We start from the raw sequence: 20391 nt of genomic DNA, 5'->3' as shown, positions 1-20391 counted from the left end.
TGTGCAGGGTTCCTGTAAAAGAGTCCTATACACATAGCTCTGCCAATCATAGGGCTCAATTCAATTAGACATGAGGGGGTAAATTTTAATTTTTTTTAATTGCTTGGAAATTATACTAGCAATGCTGCGATTCGGCCAGCTCACAGCCTGAGCTCACCTCAGAATCATGGATTTTTGTATTCAGTCCTGTGCTATAGTAGGTGCAACAAATAGTCATACTTATTCAAGGATGCAAGAAAGGGGTTCTACATTCACATTGTTTATTGCATTACACTGGTAAAGATGATCAACTACAGATGTTTCTCCTCTACAGTATTTAACGAGACTGATTTATATAAAACACTTGTCACATTCAGAAAATACAAATGTCATCACTTGGAAACATATTCAAGTGATACAAGTTAATATACTTAAGAAAGACATGATACATTCAGGCCCTCATAGTGACTCCTCATGTGATTAATATGTGTTATCTTTCTAGTGAAACACTTGCTGCATTCAGAGATTTACTGTATATGGCTTCTTTCATATGTGACTCTTCTGATGTATAACAAGATGAATATTCTTGGTAAAACATTTGCCGCATTCAGAACATGTAAATGGTTTTTCTGCTGTGTGACTCCTCTGATGTCTAACAAAATTTGTATTTAAAGTAAAGCACTTTCTGCATTCAGAACATGTAAATGGCTTCTCTCCTGTGTGACTCATATGATGTCTAACAAGATGTGCCTTTTGGGTAAAACATTTGCTGCATTCAGAGCATTTATACGGCCTCTCTCCTGTGTGACTCCTCTGATGAATGACAAGATATGACTTCTGGGAAAAACACTTGCTACATTCAGAACATTTAAATGGTTTCTGTCCTGTGTGAGTCCTCTGATGTCTAACAAGATATGATTTACAGGAATAACAATTGCTACATTCAGAACATGTAAATGGTTTCTCTCCTGTGTGAGTCATCTGATGTCTGAGAAGCTGTGATTTACATATAAAGCTTTTGTCACACTCAGAGCACAGATGCGGTTTCTCTCCTATGAGACTCATCATGTATTAGATTAGAGATTAATTAGCACTAGAAAGTTTTTCTATCTAGAAAATGAAAATAGCTTTTATGAAACCTCTAGAGGTGTAAGAAGAAATTACTTCTGTAGTTGGCTTGATCACAGAATAATGTTCCTTTCCACAATGTCTTTAATATTCTTAGTGGGAATCCTGCTCCTTATTTGTCCTATAAGAAAAAATACATTTTATAAAAGCAAAAGATTACTGGAGTAATTTTACATTTATAGTTATAAAGTTATTTTAAAGGCAGGATATGATATATATATATATATATATATATATATATATATATATTTATATACACTAATGAATATGACCCAGTTATTTAACATTGTTTTATATTTGTGTATGTTATTTAATTGCTATATCCATACATCCTATCACATGTACAAGTCTCTACCCTCCTGCAGCAGATACCAATAATTATATATTACACATGGTGTATTAATGTTTCCATAAACATTATCCTCATACTATTAGCTTAGAATGTGCAGATTATACATTACTCAGTTCCAGCAGTGACCATAGTTGGGATTTGATTAGAAGATTATGTGACAGCTAAATTATACCTGCTGCTACGTATCTGGCTCATACAATATAAGTGACAGACTAGAAGTTTATTTAAATATATATGCACATGTATTAGGAACTTTCATTCTTTTTTTAAATACCTTATAAATATTTAATTACACTGTGACCCATAGATAATGTTGAATCATATAATATACAAGGTAATATATGAAATAATTTAGGGGTTTTATTTCAGTACAATATTTTTGTATAGATAATGCAAAACAAAGACTATAAAGTTGACAGTATTAATTCCAAGATAATATCTACAAATATCTATGTATGTATCAATATATTCCTATATATAATATAATTACCTTACTCTGGAGATTCTTCCTTCTGTCTCTTTCTTACTTCTCCATATGTCCAGCTCTCCAACAAGCAACTAAACCAGCAGCTCTTCCATCAGCTATCAGTAGCCTGATACATCCTATTTATAGTTATTCCTCCCCCATCTCTCTCCAGTAGTTCCCAGGATGAACAGAAGGAATTCTTACACTGAGAGGTGACATATAAACACAGCAGCTTCCCGTGCCTAGCTTCTTGTCTTGTAAATGAGGTGTAAATATTCCTAAAGTCACTTACTACAATGGGAAATGCTGATTACACTTTGGCAGGGGTAACACCTTGTATTCTCTTTAGATCATAGCAGCCTCTGGCCTCCTGTTATGTCACCACAGGGACATTTTGTTTAGGAGTCACCTATTGTCTGGGCAGACTTTCAGCAGAAAGACCTTTACTAAATATAAGCAGGAACCTCACAATGAATAATAATGACATTAATAGATATATGTATAGTATAAATCAAAAGTTTGTACAATCTTGAATTTTAAAGACATTATGATATAAACACTAAATATGAGATTCTTAGACTTACATAAATAGTGAAGGTGTGTCTTTTTACACATTTCTGAAAAAAAATACAATTAAAAACATTTTTTTTTTCAAATGCTCCCCAACAAGTAGTTTTTATTTAGAACATGAGTAAAATTTAGAGGTGGAAAATGTTGAGCCACAATGATTTAATTGTATCTTTTGCTCATAAATATTACATTGATGTAGAAGTCCATAATACTGTATGTCAAGCACAGCTCACATTAGCACAGATAGACAATCCATAATTATTTTAAGAAATTAAGGTCGGACAATCTGGGAATTTGCAAAAACTTTAAAAGTTTCATCAAGTGCAGCGGCAACTCCATAAAGTGGTATCATGTTATAAGTTCCCATGAGAATCACCAAAGCAGAGGCCTAAGATACATTTATTAGTGTCACCACCCTTAGAAATCACATATTAATAGCATATTAGATTATAGGCCAAACAAATGCTAAACTGATACTTTCCCACCAAAAGCCCAGGTCTGTCCTTGGAATGTGGATGTCATTAAAATAGTCCTTTATTCGGGCCATTTTTAATGACATCCACATTTAGTGACATGTAAATTAGGTTCTTATAACATTAGTACATTTTCATTCAACAAAGCAGTTTCTCATGCCTAGCTCCTTGTCTTGTAATTGAGATGTAAATATTCCTAATGTCACTTACTACAATGGTAAATTCTAATTACACCTGAGCAGGTGTAACACCTTGTATTCTAATTAGATCATAGCAGCCTCTGGCATCCTGTTATGTCACCACAGGGACCTTTTGATTAGGAGTCATCTGTTCTATATATCAGCAGGAACCTCACATTGTTTCACTGCTACACTATTACATCAAATGTTCGTACAAATATAAATTAAAATACTTTTTTCTTTCATGATCTTAAAGACATTGTGATATAAAGGCGTAACAAGTAGTTTTAATTTAGAACTTAAGTAAAATTGAGAGTTTTCGAATGTTGACCCACAATTAGTTATTCAGAATATTTGCTTATTAATGTATTTTGCCATTCAAAGATGTGGTGTAAATCCATATTTTCTTATTGTAGAAGTCCATAATATCTGTAGACATCAGACCGGTCTGTAGACACATGATTAGCACATAATTCCATATGTAATAAATTGGATTCCACCTGCCGTGCCATGTCTGTGGTCTAAGGGATGTCTGGGTACCTAATAATTATACTTATCAAACATATTAGCAATATTTTTCAGCTATATTTATATATATATATTCAACATCTAATCCTTACACACAAATGCTATTTATTCTTTTTGTTCTATCCAAAGATCAGGTAAATTAAGTCCTAAACGTAGACTTAATTCAGTTGCATTAACTGCTTGAAAACTTTGTCTGCATCCCTGAGTGACCCCTAAGCAAAATGGGGGTCCTTTAGACCTCTATTGGCTAGCCTCTTCTATGCATTTATCAGAGGATACTACAGAATATGATTCACTTCCTGCTGATTTACTAAAGCATAACACTTTTCCTTCCAGGGCATACCTTCTGAGTCCAAGGAATGGGGGTATGGAATGTCTGTAAGTTGGAACTGTACAGTTTCCACAACCATCATTCAGTTTTGTCATATTAGGATACAATGGTATTGGCAACCATCGAAGGCTCTCAGCCCTATGAGGAACCGAAGTGCAAACCCAACAATTAGTAACATCCATATTTTTGCCACCAAATGATGCACAGTGTCCAATGGGGTTTGATTAGACATAGGATCCTTGCACCATTTTATACACCTCTCCTCTGGATTTGGCTCACAGTATCTACAAATACATTCAGCAATTGGGGGTAAACCTTCACAGTTTTCCTTTTTAATAATACTTCTTCTTTTCCTTAGCTCCTTTTGTTTTGTTAATGTACTGTCAGTTACTGGCAGCAGGTATATTTTGTCCCATTTTGCAGAATAAAAGCCTTCCCTAATCTGTATCCTTCTTCCCTCATATAGGAGGACAATATTTTAAAAGAACTCTCTATAACTTGGAAAAAAGCAAAGGATCTTCTGAGCTTCTGGAAACCCTGCTACTCAGCAACCAGCTTCCATTATAACCTGGACCCACCTTTTGCCAACACCCTGCTTCAGCATTGCAAGCAACTACCTGCTTACTGAACATTTAATACTTGTATGTTTGCGTTTCTTCTCTACATTGTTTAAATCATTCCAATACCACTGTCAATTTATCTTTATACCACTGTAGTATCTGCCATTGTTTCACACCTATACCTTTTTTTTTATATATATATATATATTCATACTTAAGACTAATTCTCAAGTCTTGCTACTTTAACAGCTCTACACTCCTTTTTTGGTTATAATTTACTATTGTAGTTGTGCCTTTACATCTTCCAGCACTGTTCTTTCTTTTATCTGATTTTGACCTTTGACCTGTACTGCTCCCTCATCTCAAACTCATTACTACTACTGACTTTTTCACCCCCAACCGCCTCATCTACACGGTGTCTCTTTTATTCTACTCCACCCTCACTCAGCCGCTACATTATTTTCTCCTCTACCACCAGTTTTCACCTCTTTTCTCCATCCATAGTCCCCTCTATGTTCTCCCCCTCCTCTGTCTCTCTTCATCACATATAAGTCTCTCAACTGCATCTCCCACAACTCCAGTATTATTCACTTCTCTTCCACCATGGTCCTGCTGCACCACCACTAAACCCTGCACCCTCTCTTTTCTCCAAGTTACCTATCCTCTCCCCCCCCACACCACACTAAACCTCCACCTGACCCACCACCTGCTGTCACCCTTCCTCTTTCAGAAGCCAGCCACATAACCCCACACTCCTTATTCCCCTTCTCTAGATCAGTATCACCTCCACACTGCATCAACCCTAATAATCTCATTCTCCTCTCACCTCTTAACTCTGTCCCTCTCTCCTGTTCCCTCTGGAAAGCCAGTTTTGTCTATAATAAACTGGTCTCCGTTCATGAGCACTTCATCTGCAATGCCTTGATTCTCCTAGCCATCACCAAGCCCTGGATTTACCCCTCTGACACCACTGCTCCTGCAAAATTCCTCCATCACTTGGCTTCCTGGCTCTTAATCTTCAAATGGGCCATCAAGACCCATTTGTTCCTCAATGCTTTCCAGCACTCATCCTAACCCACTACTCTATGCTCCTTCCTCACTATCTAGCCCATCTGTGTCACCCCTGTTTGTCTGACCCTCCCCTCAGAATGTAAGCTCTCGCGAGCAGGGCCCTCTTTCCTCACGTGCTTCTTCTTGCCATACTTTTACTTTCATTCACAATGGCACCTAAAACTGCTTACTGACACCCTGCTGCTTATTTAGGTGTTATGCAGCATTGTTTATAAATCATGTACTTGCACTGCATTGTCTGTACTGTTAATAGCTGTTGTCTTGTGTGGTCATTTGTTTCTGTACTTTGTAAGGCGCTGCGGAACCCTTGTGGCGCCATATAAATAAAGGATAATAATAATAATAATATATCTTATTTCCTATTCTCCTTGTAATTTTCTCATCTTTACTATGGAGAAATGAACTGTATCATCCATGGGTTCTAATTCAAACCATTTTGTTTCTATAAATTCCTGTGTTGTTTCTCTCATGGTCATAGGTAAGGTAGGAACATAGTCAGGAGGCGTTATAATTTCTTTACCTTTCTCTTGAGTTGTCCTGTCACTTTCCTCCGATCCCCTTTCCAAAATAAAAATGATCAGAACAAGAAGTGCCGATGCACACTTTGTTGTGCACAATGGCCAAAATAATTCAGACTCAGTCCATTTCTTTTTCTTTGTCCTCTTCTCCATGGGTCGGCCAAATATATAGAGCTTCGTCCAGGCCATCCGTGAAGAGAATATTTAGGTTTTAGGTCTTTTTCAGAATCAAGTGTGTTTTTCTGATGCAATTGCTTTTCGCTGTGACCTTAAGGGAGGTGGTAGTTGTCAGTAACACCTGATATAGTCCTTCCCACCGATCTATGAGGCAACCAGAACGTAAAAAGTTTCTTAGTACATAGTCTCCAGGTAGGACCATATAACTTGGTCCTTCGGGACAGTCTCTAATTAGTGTCCTTTGCTTTCCTTGATTAAATCATGCAGTAAAGAATAGTCTGTTGTGGGACATACAAAGAGACAGATGGAGGGGAGCTCGAGGAGTGACCCATATACCATAGCAGACCATTGGCAGTGCCTCCGGCCATCCCATTCCTGTCTATGAAACCACCTTAGAATGCTTATTTTTACACATTTTATGTCCAATTTTCTTGTTACTTGAGTACCCCCTGGCACTTTCTATTATTTGTGAGACATTATACCTAGATATATACTCCTTAGCCATTATCTTTGCAACTTCTAGTTAATTTCAATACATGTGAATGGTTAAAACATATCACAAATTTTGTACCCTTGGCATTCATATAGAATCAACTTAATCTTTGAGAAAGACCAGTTGTTTTTGAGTGACATTTAATCTGCTGCAAATCCCTTTATCTCCCACCGGACTATTCCCATAAGATACAATTCTAAATCATTATTTTTATGCTGTATAATAATGCATTCCCAGCACAAATTTGTATTATCTGTGCTACATAAAAACATGGGGTACAGCTTCATAACAATGTGCTTGTTTACAAGTGTGCTATATATTCCCCTTTTGTGTCTTTACTGACACATATCGATTATGACATGCACACCTAAATAGCTCAGTTACAACACAATTAATATTAACCTTGAACTTTTAACTTTATAAACATTTACTTTCTCTTTGGTCGACCATTCTTTAATAAAACATTAATCCTGTACGTACTTTACATTTTGTATACTTAAAACATTTTTCTTATTCTGCATTCCTGTCATAAACCCGCATTATCTGTGCTATATATAAAAGAATGCAAAAAGTGACATACCTTCCTTATTTGTGGTCATGCATTCAAGTATTAAATATGATGTGCACAGCCACAAGAACTTTTAATAATTTCTTATCTTATATCAACAGCTTGGTAGTTGGTAGTTGACATGACTTAGTCACTCCCCTCCCTCTCTTTCTGCTAGCCGCTTCTTATAGTCAATTTCTTTAGCAGCATTTGGAGGAGACAGACTAACGCTTGCTCGCAGGATTATTCAACAATATGCAATTGCGTTCTAATAGAGGTACCTTTCTTATACATATAGAGTACTGCCAGATAAATATACATTTAACCTTTGTTAATTACTGTTTACGTTGTTTAAAACAACTGTTAATTGTGTTACTGCTTGTTCTAAGTATTCTTTCTTGTGGTTCTCAATTTCCTATTGCATAAGCTGTACATCTGGGTGTCTTGCTGGTGGTATAAATGCATTGTGGTGAAGGGGTATATGGAGCACACATATGTGATGCTATCAACAACTAGCACCCCTGATCAAAATCTGCCACATCTTTCCTTGGAATATGGCCTGTATTCCTTTTAAAGCTTTAGTGCATTCCTTATCTGTCATGATATCTAGGGGTCTGCCAGATGTATCAGATACTGTACTTATTTGTGCTCCCATAACTAGTGTACTGACACAGCTGGGGCAGTATATACTTGAGCACTGTCCTGTTTGGTTGCTGTCCCCGGCTGAGCTTGCGTGTACTTGAACTTTTTTCCCTATGGTGTTCACAAATGTGCTGACAATGCTGAATGTGTGCCCCCAAGTCTGTGTATTCACAGTGCCAGTTTACTTACTGTTCGTGATTACTATTCTGTTTTTCTTTCTTATAGACAAGGAGAAACAATTATGCAGGGGTCTGCCACACCCCACTACTGATGATGTACTTAGATTACTGTTTAGTTGGTGCTACCATTAATGGATCAGTTAATGTTGCAGTCAATACTAGCCGTAGTTGACAATATGACAAAGGGTTGCTTCTATGTGAGCAGCTATTTTGCCTCTAAGGTCAGTGTATGAACACACTATATGACCACTGAAAGCTCCTTTTCCCCTTGCTCTGGTGGTTGTACTGTCTTCGCTTTACAGTACGCATTGTGGGTTTTCCTAGTGCATTTGTTCTGGCTAACTTTACCCTGCAATATGTGCAGTTAGTGCAATGAAATCTAAACACACATTTCATTCATTACCTAATGCCTACATAACTTCTAACAAGCATTAATGTAAATTGTTTCCTTTTATCTATAAATTCTTAAACTATATTCTCTAGCAGTTCTTATTTAAAAACATAAACATCAAAACATTGCATGTACACTTCCCTACAAGTTACCTCTAACCATCCCGCTCACCATTTCCCTATAAAAATATTCCCAATCACAACTTTAAAATGTTCACTACAACATGCACACATTTCTTTATGTCCCCTGTAACAATCCTAGTTATTTTACTGTATTTCTGTTATGCCATTTAATTAGACTTGTAAAGATCTCTAATGCATTATGCTTTAATTTACTTGTGTAATATTGAAAAAATACTGCAAGATGGTGCTATTATAATGCTCAAAAATATGTCTAATTAAAGATTTCAAATTGCAATATGTGCAATATAGATAACAAACATTGCATATTGCATATGAGAGGTTATACTGGAAAAATGCCAAAATTGGCACTTTTAATATTTAGTTACTTACAAAACCCCCTTTGCGCAGCACAGATAAGGATACTGGATGAGGAAACGTGATAGTGAGCAGGAAAAAAGACAATCTAAGTGTACACACACACATAAAACAGTAGATTCCAAACACATCGGGTAAACCCGTTCGAAAAGCGTTTTTATCCTTACCACTGAACGCTCCCAGCTGCCAGAGGGATAGCAGAAATGAGTACACAGTTGCATCAAATGGCAAAGTTTTTCATGTACTCACCGATTTTGCTTTCAACTTATCCCTCGGCAGACCGGAGATGATCTGTCAGTGTTTCCAGATTAAGCTTTTCCCATGCCAATGTCACCAGCTGTGACCATAGTTTGAGAGCTGTACTACTTCCTTCGATGTATCTGGTATCAGCAGTAGCTTACGTTACAAGACAAAGCAAGCAGACAAACAGACAACCATGGTTGGAGAACAAATCAGACACAGACAACGATGTAGTTACACATCATAGCACTGCGTAGACCGCTCTGGGGAACAGTACGAGTGCTGACTTTATTTATAGGGGTCTGCAAAGGTTAGTCACCATGAGTCAGCTTTATGCATGTGCACAAACAACTTGATTGTACCCCCCAATACTGGCTGGACATATAGATAAGATAAACATAAGACATTATGATGCATATTCTTGTTGTGTTCCTCGCCTGCCATCTTGGTCAACATCTTCTATCTTGTTATCTTCAGACTGTCCAAGGGTCTCCACCCCTGATAGTACTTTATCTTCTCTACTCCAGACTGTATGTTGAATAACTTGTTTTTCTGAAACTTCAAACTTATGTAGCTCTTAATATCACTCTTAAAGCAACATACACATAGATAGAGGATTTAATAATCTAATTAAGCATTCCACACTAACAACACTTTTCCAAATACATTATTTGACTAGTAGAGGTTGAAACAGCACTAATACTGCCAGTGCTAGTACCAGGATGCTCCTGTTATATAAACAAATCCATGAATGACAACATGAGTAACTGCACAGTGATATAGGCAATGAAGGGACTGTTACCTTGTAATTTAGATATTGTCCCCTAATATAATGTCAAATCAAAATAATCAGAATCAAATTTATCCAGGGTGTAATGCCACAGCCAGGGGACCATTTCACCATGTCGCTCTGGCCAAAACATTTACGACCCAAGCTAGTAAGTTAAATTTGGGTATCTCAGGGGAGGTGGGGACCCCAAAATAAAGGGGTTACCCCTCTCCTAAGCACCCCAGTCTTATGTTGAAGCATGGGACTCCGCCCTGCACCACAGGCCGGTGGGTGCAGAGGTAATAATGGGAAATATAGATAAGTACTATTGTTTTTTACAGTGGAACTACAGGTGTAAGTGTGTCTGCGCCAGCAGGTGGCCACCACCCATACCCCCACTGTAAAAATAAATAATAAAAAGATAGTAAAAAGTAAAAGTTTATTTCATACCTAACATACTTACATATACTTTCCTTCTGTGAGATGTTCCGTTCCCTTGTCCAGTAGTTTTCCCAAGATTTACCTGTAAAAAAATTTCAATACTACCTACTTCCAGGTGTAGGATCTGTCCCCTTGTCCAGTAGGGTCCATAGGTCTTGGCAAAACAAAAACAGAGCAGTTCTCGGTAACATGAATCTTTATCACAAGGAACCTCCTCGCTAGCTAAGACAGAGTAAAGCTCCATTATTCAAAGGGAGTTAGATACAGTTTACTAGCAGGAGCAAAAGCATTCTGCTATGCCCTGAGTAAAGTATAGAAGTACGGTGCACAAGGAATAATGTGTAGTTGAGATCTACAATTAACTTGGAATGGGGCTAGCCTCTCAGCTGTTGTTGAATGAGAAAGTATACAAGGTTGCTAATGGCCAATGAATATAATCCTCAGCAGCAGCTCTAAATCATCTTGTTATTATTATCAGATACTGTTTCCAGATGATCAACTTAACTGCTTATTAATAAAATTGTCTAAATATATTAAACCCTGACTGTTCCTCATCAGAGATTGCTAGTAGAAACCATATTTACATACGTGCTGCTAACAGTTCCATGTTGCCAGCAAACTGCAGCCTCAATGTGCTGCTCTTCAATTATTAGAGACACCAATACAAGAGAAAGGCCAGATAGCTTAATTATACTAAACTTTCCTGGAGAGCATAATGCTTCAACAGAGGAAACCTCAAACCATAATTTATCTGCTGTTTTCCAGTGTACACTAGCATTCTGGGGGTATATTTACTAATGTGTGGGTTTTTAGAAGTGTAGTTATTGCCCATAACAACCAGATTCTTGCTATTATCTTCTAGAAGGTGCTAGATAAATAAGTAGAGTCTAATTGGTTGCTTTGGGCAACAACTCCACATCTATAAACCTGCACTATAGTAAATATATTGCCTGGTCTATTAAATATATTTTGTACTGTTAAAGCGAAAATATAATTTTCCTTAGTTAAGCAGTAGAAGGCATTTGTGTGAAATAAATACATGTAATCATGTAATAATCATAAGTGAATATAAACTATTGGAAATAAGTTTGAATAAATAAATAATAAGGTGCAAAAAGAATATACATATTTGAAATAGAAATAAGTGATTAGAGGTTGATAAAAGGTTGCAGATAGAAAATGTTCATTATAAGAAATAAATATATGTTTTTAATCTTACAATATGGCTGAATGTTAGTTATATAACTTGTTGACAGTCTGAAGTCTGAGTAGATAAAGTTAGAATGCAGACTTATGGTATTTGATCAATAAAGAACTTATATTAATTAATAAGTAATATAAGGATTGTGTGATTAATTAAGGTAAAATCACAAATAGCAATGGCATTTGTATAAAGGGATCAGATGTTTATTCTAAGAAGTATATTAGTTAGAAGTTTATTAATTATATTAAAATGTATACAAAATATTCTCTTTAAAGATGGCCTGCAAAGCCATTGTGTGACTTCATACAGGGTTTGAGGTTTTGTAGAGTGTAATCAACAGGCACCCAGATGCTTCCTGGAGATTGTGGGTTACAGATAAAGATATACATCTTCTACCAGCTGATGGCAGTGTCTGATATCATGAAAAGGGTCCAAAAGAAGTTGGCACAGTCTGTGCTTAAAGACTGCCCCATGTGATGTATGGGACATATCTCAGAATCCAAAATGACCTAGACATATGGACATTGAGTTGTAACCCTGGACATTTGCATAGGAGCAATGAGAATTAAGGAATGTCACTTTAATTTCACTTAGATGTAGATAAAGAAAGAAGATTACCTTGTGACACTGTATACTTATGAATATTGTAATGAGCTTTGTTATATAAGGCAACTGAAGTAATGAGATGATTAGGTATTCTATTTTGAAGCCCTTGACAGCATGTTGTTGCTGCAAATATTGGTGCTGATGTTATTGCTGATTTATGATGTTTGCTGAGAACATAAAAAAGAATGTTATCTTTTACCTCTTGTGCGGCTTACCATTATTATCGCTTTGATAATTGGTGGGCTACATACTGACTTTTTCTAAGGGCCATCTGCTCACCACAAACCACAGACCACAGCTTCTTTCTTCCATTGCCAGACAGAGGAGATCTACTGAGATAGTCATAGCACACTGAGGTAAGCAAGGCTTACATTAATTTTTGTTTTATATTGTCATTGCAAAGTCCCTCTCTGTGGCAATGTGTGAAAGACTGTCCATGTCAGCTGATTGGTGAGTACAACTCTCTGCTTAAAGATTGAACCTGTTAAATAAGTAGGACTATAAAAGAGTAATAATTTGTAGACTTTGATGTTAAGGTGTTTTGTTTTCATGTTTTCATGGGTTTAAATGTGTTCTGAAGGATTCAAACAGCTATGGAGTAGTTGCTGCTAATTAATTCTTGCTTATATTTTCTTCTGTTGGGAATGTTGTGACATGTGTGTCTGACTTTAGGTGTTGTAGAGACTGTGGGAGGTCTTAAGAGGAGACTACTAATGTCTAGAGTATCGGAAATCCTTTAGTGCTAAACCAGGAATGAGGTCAGTAGTTCATTTTGAGAATTAAATCATTTGGGCAAACATATCCTCTTAATTATTTAGGCAGATATGCCACTTTATTCAAATATTCATGTAGGTAGTCAAGAGTTGCTTGCATTGCACATCACACAAGTTGCTCCCTGAAGAGTTGCTTGGTTGCACTTGGAGCAGGCTGTTCCCCAAGTTGCATGCTCAGCCTCCTTCGGATGAAGCTGATCCCCAGTTGCAGGCTCAGCCTCCTTTGTTTGAAGTAGCCTGGCTACAAGTTGTTCCGAGTAAACACTCTCATTGTTTAGGAAAACAGGTTTTTGTTTGCTTATGCATAACAAGCATTACGCAGCTCGGTTTTAAAACAAATGTCTAATTGTGCTTCAACATAAGTAATGTTTTTTTTTAAGTAAGCTACAAAGACGTTTAAGAAAAAAACACAATTTTGATACAATGAGCAACAGCAATGAAACAGACTAAAAGTGAAAATTCACATGTAAATCCACAAGGACCTTGAAATGTCATGATACAAAAGTATGGTTATGATTGTATGCAGTATGTTAATCAGTGGACAGTGTGTACAAGTGATGCTTTTCCTCTCCATGGTACATTTGAATCTTCCATATTAACACAATTCAAATGTAAGATGTTGGCTTTACGTAAATGTGATATATTTAATCATATGGAATGTTTAAATCTATGGAAATATAAAAGTATATGCTCAAAGGTAGCACAGCATTTTTCCATTATGGCATCAGCAGCAACTGCATCTCTAATAAGTACCTCTACGGTATTAGTGCCAGTATCTACTGACCCCTACCAATGCGATAGTAATACCTGCAAGAAGCTGCCTGAGATTTCTATGTAAGTTAGAGACCCTGCTATTACTGCAGATGGTCCTCTTATAGCTCCTGATGAAACCCAGGGCAGCCAGGCAGTACTTAGCACTGCTTCTGCAAGAAGACTTAAACTATGTGATTGCAAAAATGGTAACGCAGCCTGCAAAGGCATGCTAGATTACACAACAGAAAACACCCCTAGATAAACAACAGACCATTCTGAGTCTCTGCCCAAATATGATGTAAGTCCTATTCTTATGAAACTTTGAGGAACTCCACATATTCCAGATAATCAGCCAGTTGCAATACCTTAAGCAGGACCGCCAGCCTACATCCAAGTGTACCAAAATAAAAAGCACGCAAGCATATTGCAAGAAAAACTAAGGTAGTCAAAAATGTATCACCACAGACTACCAACCCTAAATCAATGCCCCTTGAAACTAAAACCCCCACTAATTCAAATGTTTCCTAGACATCGTCATTGCTCAGTGGCTTTCCAAATCTCACCCAGGAATTGGCAGCCTGCTGTGAGTGTATTAGGGTCATAGCACCTGATTATCAGCCAATGAATAATGAGTGGGGGACATTCCTAAAAACAGCTTTACTGCCAAACACAAATCGGTCAGCCGTCTATTGTGCAGTGGCCATTACTACAGATAATCCAATTACTAGTACCAGCAATTTTCTTATTCCTAAAAGTATTGTTTCTCAACTTACCTTCCTTTTTCCACATTAGAAACTAAAGCAAAAGCTATTTACAGTGAGACAAATTACCCAGGACCTAGTGAGACAATATTGTAAAAGTCCTGCATCCGACAGCACAGATGCAGAAACACATAATTTGTAGACACTACCTAAAAGTTAAATTTTACAACAGTGGGTAGACATTAATGGTGGTTCTACCCAACATTTTAAAGATATACCCGATCCTTTTGAAAAGAGCCCGATTTCAACACCAAATCTTTCTGAAGATATTATTAGACAGCACGATGACACATCTCATGAAGTTGGTGACTTTGTGCCAATATCAACATTAATCATGAGAGTAAGGGACAAAGTCTCCCCACAGTAAGGAAATAGGGACAGTGACTCACGTGAAATTCATTGTTCTCATGGTTCTTTCCCCAATTAGAAACCCAACAAGCATTATTTTTCCACCATGGAGTTCACTGGTGGAGAATATTTACTATTAAACTAACAAACCAAGATTCAGTATGGGATTATTGTAAAAGGTCTGTTTTAGAAGTGAAACATTTTACAGGCATACAACATGTAAAAACAAGTGCCACACATACCACTATGACTGCAAGTATATTAGTCAAGGGTCTTTTAGATTCTATTAAAACCACATTGCAAACACAACTCCCTACTTAGACAACAGACATGGTACAGATTTTAATTAAAGTAGCTATACTACATGATTATGATATTCTCAAACACAAAAACAGGTAACAAACTAAATTACTCGTAAGCAGCAGCATACCGATACAACAGCTGCTGCAACAGCAGTGCCTCTATGGCACCGCCTATAAAACAATTGAGGTCAATGAAGCCTTGGCCATCTACAATACAGTCAGGGTTTACCTTGAATTTCTATAGGCACGATGGGCCTGATAAGCCTAATATAATTTTTCCTTAATGAAGAAGTTAATTAAAACATATACATGGACCTTACAAACTTAGAAACAATACAATTATTTTTTTTCATTGCAATGATATTGACAGCAGATCCTAAATTTAAGAACTTTTTTTTTCCAAATTCAGTGTGATACAGTACTTTTACAGAACTTTTTAATGATTTTCTTATTTTGTTTTAGTGCCTCTAAATGACAAACACTCATTAACGACTATTCTATTTTTGTTTTTTAACAGAATGAACTCCGGATTAAAAAAATATAAGTATTTATATTTACCTATGTGAAAGGTACCTCTACTTAAAAATGCAATTGCATAATTTTATACAAATCTTGTTTATAAATGTTTCAAACTTTTTGTTTGCAGTTTTTCCTTCTCGGACTACAAGACTCTACAGACACTACTGTATTCAAAAAATTTGTTTTCACTTTCACTTTTCAGCAAAGAAAAAAAGCAAAGAAAAAAAGAACACAAGGGAAGAAATAATAACTTTCCTCCCATAACTTTTCTCCCTATCTTTCTTAAAGCAGGTTACTGACGTGTACATCCTGCAGTCACATCTTGCTAGTCAAGATAATAGGGTGTAAGAGAAAATGCAGTTTGAATGCATTTGTGTAGTGGTATGAACTAAGTAAAATGTTTGGGGGTAGCGGAGGATTCACCCACCTTTCATACAGATAAAAATGAAGAGTGTTTTGTGTGGGATTTGTGTGAGAGTTTTTTGTTTTCCTAATTTTTTGAAAGCTTCATATTAGTTATTACAACAGAAAAATATGGACACCATAAGTTCATTATGAATAAAGAATTATACTTGGCTCTACTGAAACTTTAATTTTTGTTAACCATAAACCACTTTGTTTGGTTGAAACTACATAAACGGCATGTAGTCTTTTTTTTCTAATGGGAAATTGTGTTTTAACTATTGATTTATAATGGTTTTTCTATTATCCATTTTACAATAATAGTAGGCTTTCTACATACTCTAAGCAGTTTTATTTTATTCTGTAGTAAGGCATGATAATAATTTCTTATATTAACGCAAAGAGAAAAAAAGGGTGACATGTTGACCGGGCTTTGAAGATCATATATAAACCTTTTAAATAAACTACGGTGGATTTCTGTGTGATTTTCAACTATTTGTTTAACTATGCGCAAACAAAAGTATTTAGTATAGTCGCAAGTCTGAAGTAACCTTATCATTTGAATCTTAGAGTTTATTGTTTTTTGATGGGATTAATGGTACTACATCTAGACTTTATGCAAGCTTTGCAGCGTTCCATACTTATTTTATTATGTTTCCTATACAATAGCAAACTCTTCTAATTGTTATTAAGTTTTGCAGAAGTGAATTGTGATCAGAGCTTGCTAGTAACCCAGACGTTTTAAACAGAAAATAAGGTTTTGGTAGTGTTTATAAGTCTTATATTAAATAGTTTATTAATTGCATTCACAGACTGCATAATTGGTGAGGTGACCAGTCACACCAACTGTCAGGATGTTGGTACGAGACAGAGGAATAACTTAATTGTTTCCATTTAAGAAAAAACTACAAGAGGCTATTTAAAAAACAAATGTTATATATGTACAGGAGTACTCTTAAGAATTTTTTGTTTTGAAGCAATTTTTCTCTTTATTAAGTATGCACATCTCAATTTGCACATGTGTCTGTACAGCCACAGATGGGAGAGGTATAGAGCACACTTCTACATGGCACATTTTTGAGAGAAAAACTTGCATAGAAAAAAATAAATAAATATATATATATATATATATATATATTAACCTGTGATAATAATGCATATTTATATAGAAAGAAATTAATAATGTTTTATTGTACCTCATATGAATGGCCCAGTGGAAGATCAAAGGGATATATAGCAAATACAATTTAAAATGTCAGCAAAGCTAAAAAATTGTAGCAAAATAAACTACTTGGAAACTCCATAACTCAATCAATATCCCTTAACAACCACTGGTATTTTGACCGCGACTTCCTGACTGCATACCTTTGCTACAAAAATGAAATATCTAATATCCATTACACCACTGGCAGTGGGTCAGTATGGCAGATGGAAACATAAATATGGACTGATGAACTGGTCTGATATCCACAACCTGTGTTCCTTGGCCCAAGCAAGTCTCTTCTTATTGCTTTCCTACAATATTTTTTTTGCAGCAATTTTACCAGGTCTTTTCCAAACAGTTGATGGTGAGATGTGTTTGCAGCTTTATCTCGATTTAACATTTGTGTGGCCTATAATCTAAGATGTTATTAATACATGATTTCTGAGGGTGGTAACAATAATAAATGTATTTTCTGCCTTTGCAGTGGTGATCCTCATGTGAGCCTGTTACATGATAGCGCTTTATGGAGATTGCTGCTGCACTTGATGAAAATATCAAAGTTGTTGCAATTTCCCAGATTGTGCAACCTTCATCTCTTAATAAAATGATGGATTGTCTATCTGTGCTAACATGAGCTGTTCTGGACACATTATGGTCTTCTACATCCAAAAAATATGGTCTTATACAAGTTTATGACCCACCAAACCCTTTAATAGCACTATTGACTTGCATTGGGCATTAATGAACAAAACATATAATTAAATTACACTAATGTTCTAAATAAAAACAATTTTTTTTAAAGAAATTATATTTCGCCATATCTTGACTATGTATTTCTAAGAAACTCATTATCACAATATCTTCAATATTCAATATTCAAGTTTGTACAAACTTTTGACTGGTACTTTACTTTTTATGTTATTATTTACAGTGAATCATTCTGAGGTTCTTGCTAATATATAGAACAGGTCTTTCTGCTGAAACTTTGCATAGACAATAGGTGACACATAAACAAAAGGTCACTTTGATGGCATAACAGGTTGTCAGGGGCTGCTATGATCTAATTTGAATGCAAGATGCTACCCCCTGCCAAGGTGACCTTAGGAATATTTATACCTCAATTACAAGACAAGGAGCTAGGCATGAGAAGCTGCTTTGTTGAATGAATATATGGTAATGCTATTAAAGTATTCAATGTAAGAATTCCTTCTGGTCATCCTGGGAACTACTGGAGAGAGATGGGGAGGAATAACTATAAATAGGTTGTACAAGGCTACTGATAGCTGATGGAAGAGCTGCTGGTTTAGTTGCTGGTTGGAGAGCTGGATGGATGTAGGAGTAAGAAAGTGACAGAAGGAGGAATCCACAGAGTAAGGTAATTATATAATACATAAGAATATACTGAAACATACACAAATATTTGTAGATATTATTTCGTAGATGTTGTCTTGCTATCAATAATTAAAAAGTTTAACCTTAACAATTGTTACATAGTTAGTGTTACAATATTTTTTATTTAAAGTGGTACATTAATATAAGCTTTATACACTATATTTTTCATTATCTATTAAAAAATATTGAATTGCAAATAAAACATTTCAAATATCCAGATATTACACTGTATATTGTATTATGTCACATTATCCTCTGGGTGACTGATGTTAGATGTACATGAACTATTATGAACATTAATAATGTAATTTCATAAAACATTAGCAAAAATATTGGTGGGCACTTATAGTCTGTCACATAAATGATAGAAGCCAGATATGTAGCGTATTAATTCATTTAGGTGTCTCATAATCTTACATAGAAACCTTTTGCTAAACAAATACTAACATGTACCCCAAATTGTGAGATCATATGTTTAAAATAGCTATACATTCTCTATCAGTATTGTTGTATCATTTGTGTATAATGTATCTCTATACAGGGGTGCTGAGAGGGGGACAAATATTATAAGTATTAATTACCTGGGCAAAGGCTTTTTGGAGGAGCCTGGGTCTGATGCCTCCCCTCCTCCTTTTTACCTGTCAGCAGTATCTCTCCCCAGCCCACCATATGCTGCTTTGTGCTTTACAGCAGTGGGAGAATTTGGGTTGCTGCCAAATGCAATGCAGTCAATCCAGGGATGGTGCAGTATGGGCTGGGTCAGGGGATTATTTGTGTCTGTGTGGAGGCCCCTAGGTGACTGCCCTATCCACCTCACCTATAATCCAGCCTTGTCCTGGTGCATCTATGACAGTAGGTGTGACAGGATTGGTAGCATGTGACCCATCTATGGTCACTGCAGGGGGTGAGTAATGAGGTCATAGTATGAGGATTATACTTTAAACAAATACATTAATAGACCATGTGTATTAAAGTAAGTATTGATATCTGCTGTAGATCTAACTGGAAATGGTAATATTGCATTCACACAGATATAAAACAATGGTAAATAGAATATTTATGTTTGTCAGTGTATTTAATTATATATATATATATATATATATATATATTTATATATATATTTATACAGAAACCAGAAAACCCGGCACTCTCATGTAGGGGATAAGGTATGGTACTTGCTAGGGTGCCTCTCCAGAGGTGCAAGCTGCTATCTCCATGTAATAGGTGAAGAAAGGATGGCACTCCATAGACTTGTAGAATAATGTAAAAGCAGTCCTTTATTGACGTTTCAGGGATTCCCCCTTCCTCAGGGACAACAGTACAAATAACACATACAAAGTACAGATATATAAAGCCACATAATCACTGAACATCACACTCACCTGCAGGACCCACGCATCCGGCTCCACGAAATCGCGCCCAGCACACTCGGCGCCGAGTTCGTGATGTCATCAGATGGGGCCCCGCAGATCAGCGGACCATGTGATCTGGTTGCCAAGCAACCACAAACAACATTTATTGCACAATACTAAAAAATGTAAGCTAGCGCTCATACATAAGCTAGCATTCATATATATAACTAATGCATATTAATAA

General features: G+C 36.2%; 1 pseudogene; it reads right to left on the bottom strand.

Annotated features, from left to right (window-relative positions):
• Positions 1-498: 498 nt before the first annotated feature.
• LOC148522667 (uncharacterized) overlaps positions 499-20391 on the bottom strand; it is a 360297-nt pseudogene continuing 340404 nt past the window's right edge.

Source organism: Taudactylus pleione, unplaced genomic scaffold (assembly GCF_031769625.1).
Source record: "Taudactylus pleione unplaced genomic scaffold, aTauple2 ptg000145l, whole genome shotgun sequence".
Classification (NCBI taxonomy): domain Eukaryota; kingdom Metazoa; phylum Chordata; class Amphibia; order Anura; family Myobatrachidae; genus Taudactylus; species Taudactylus pleione.
This window is presented reverse-complemented; position numbering and strand designations above follow the sequence as displayed.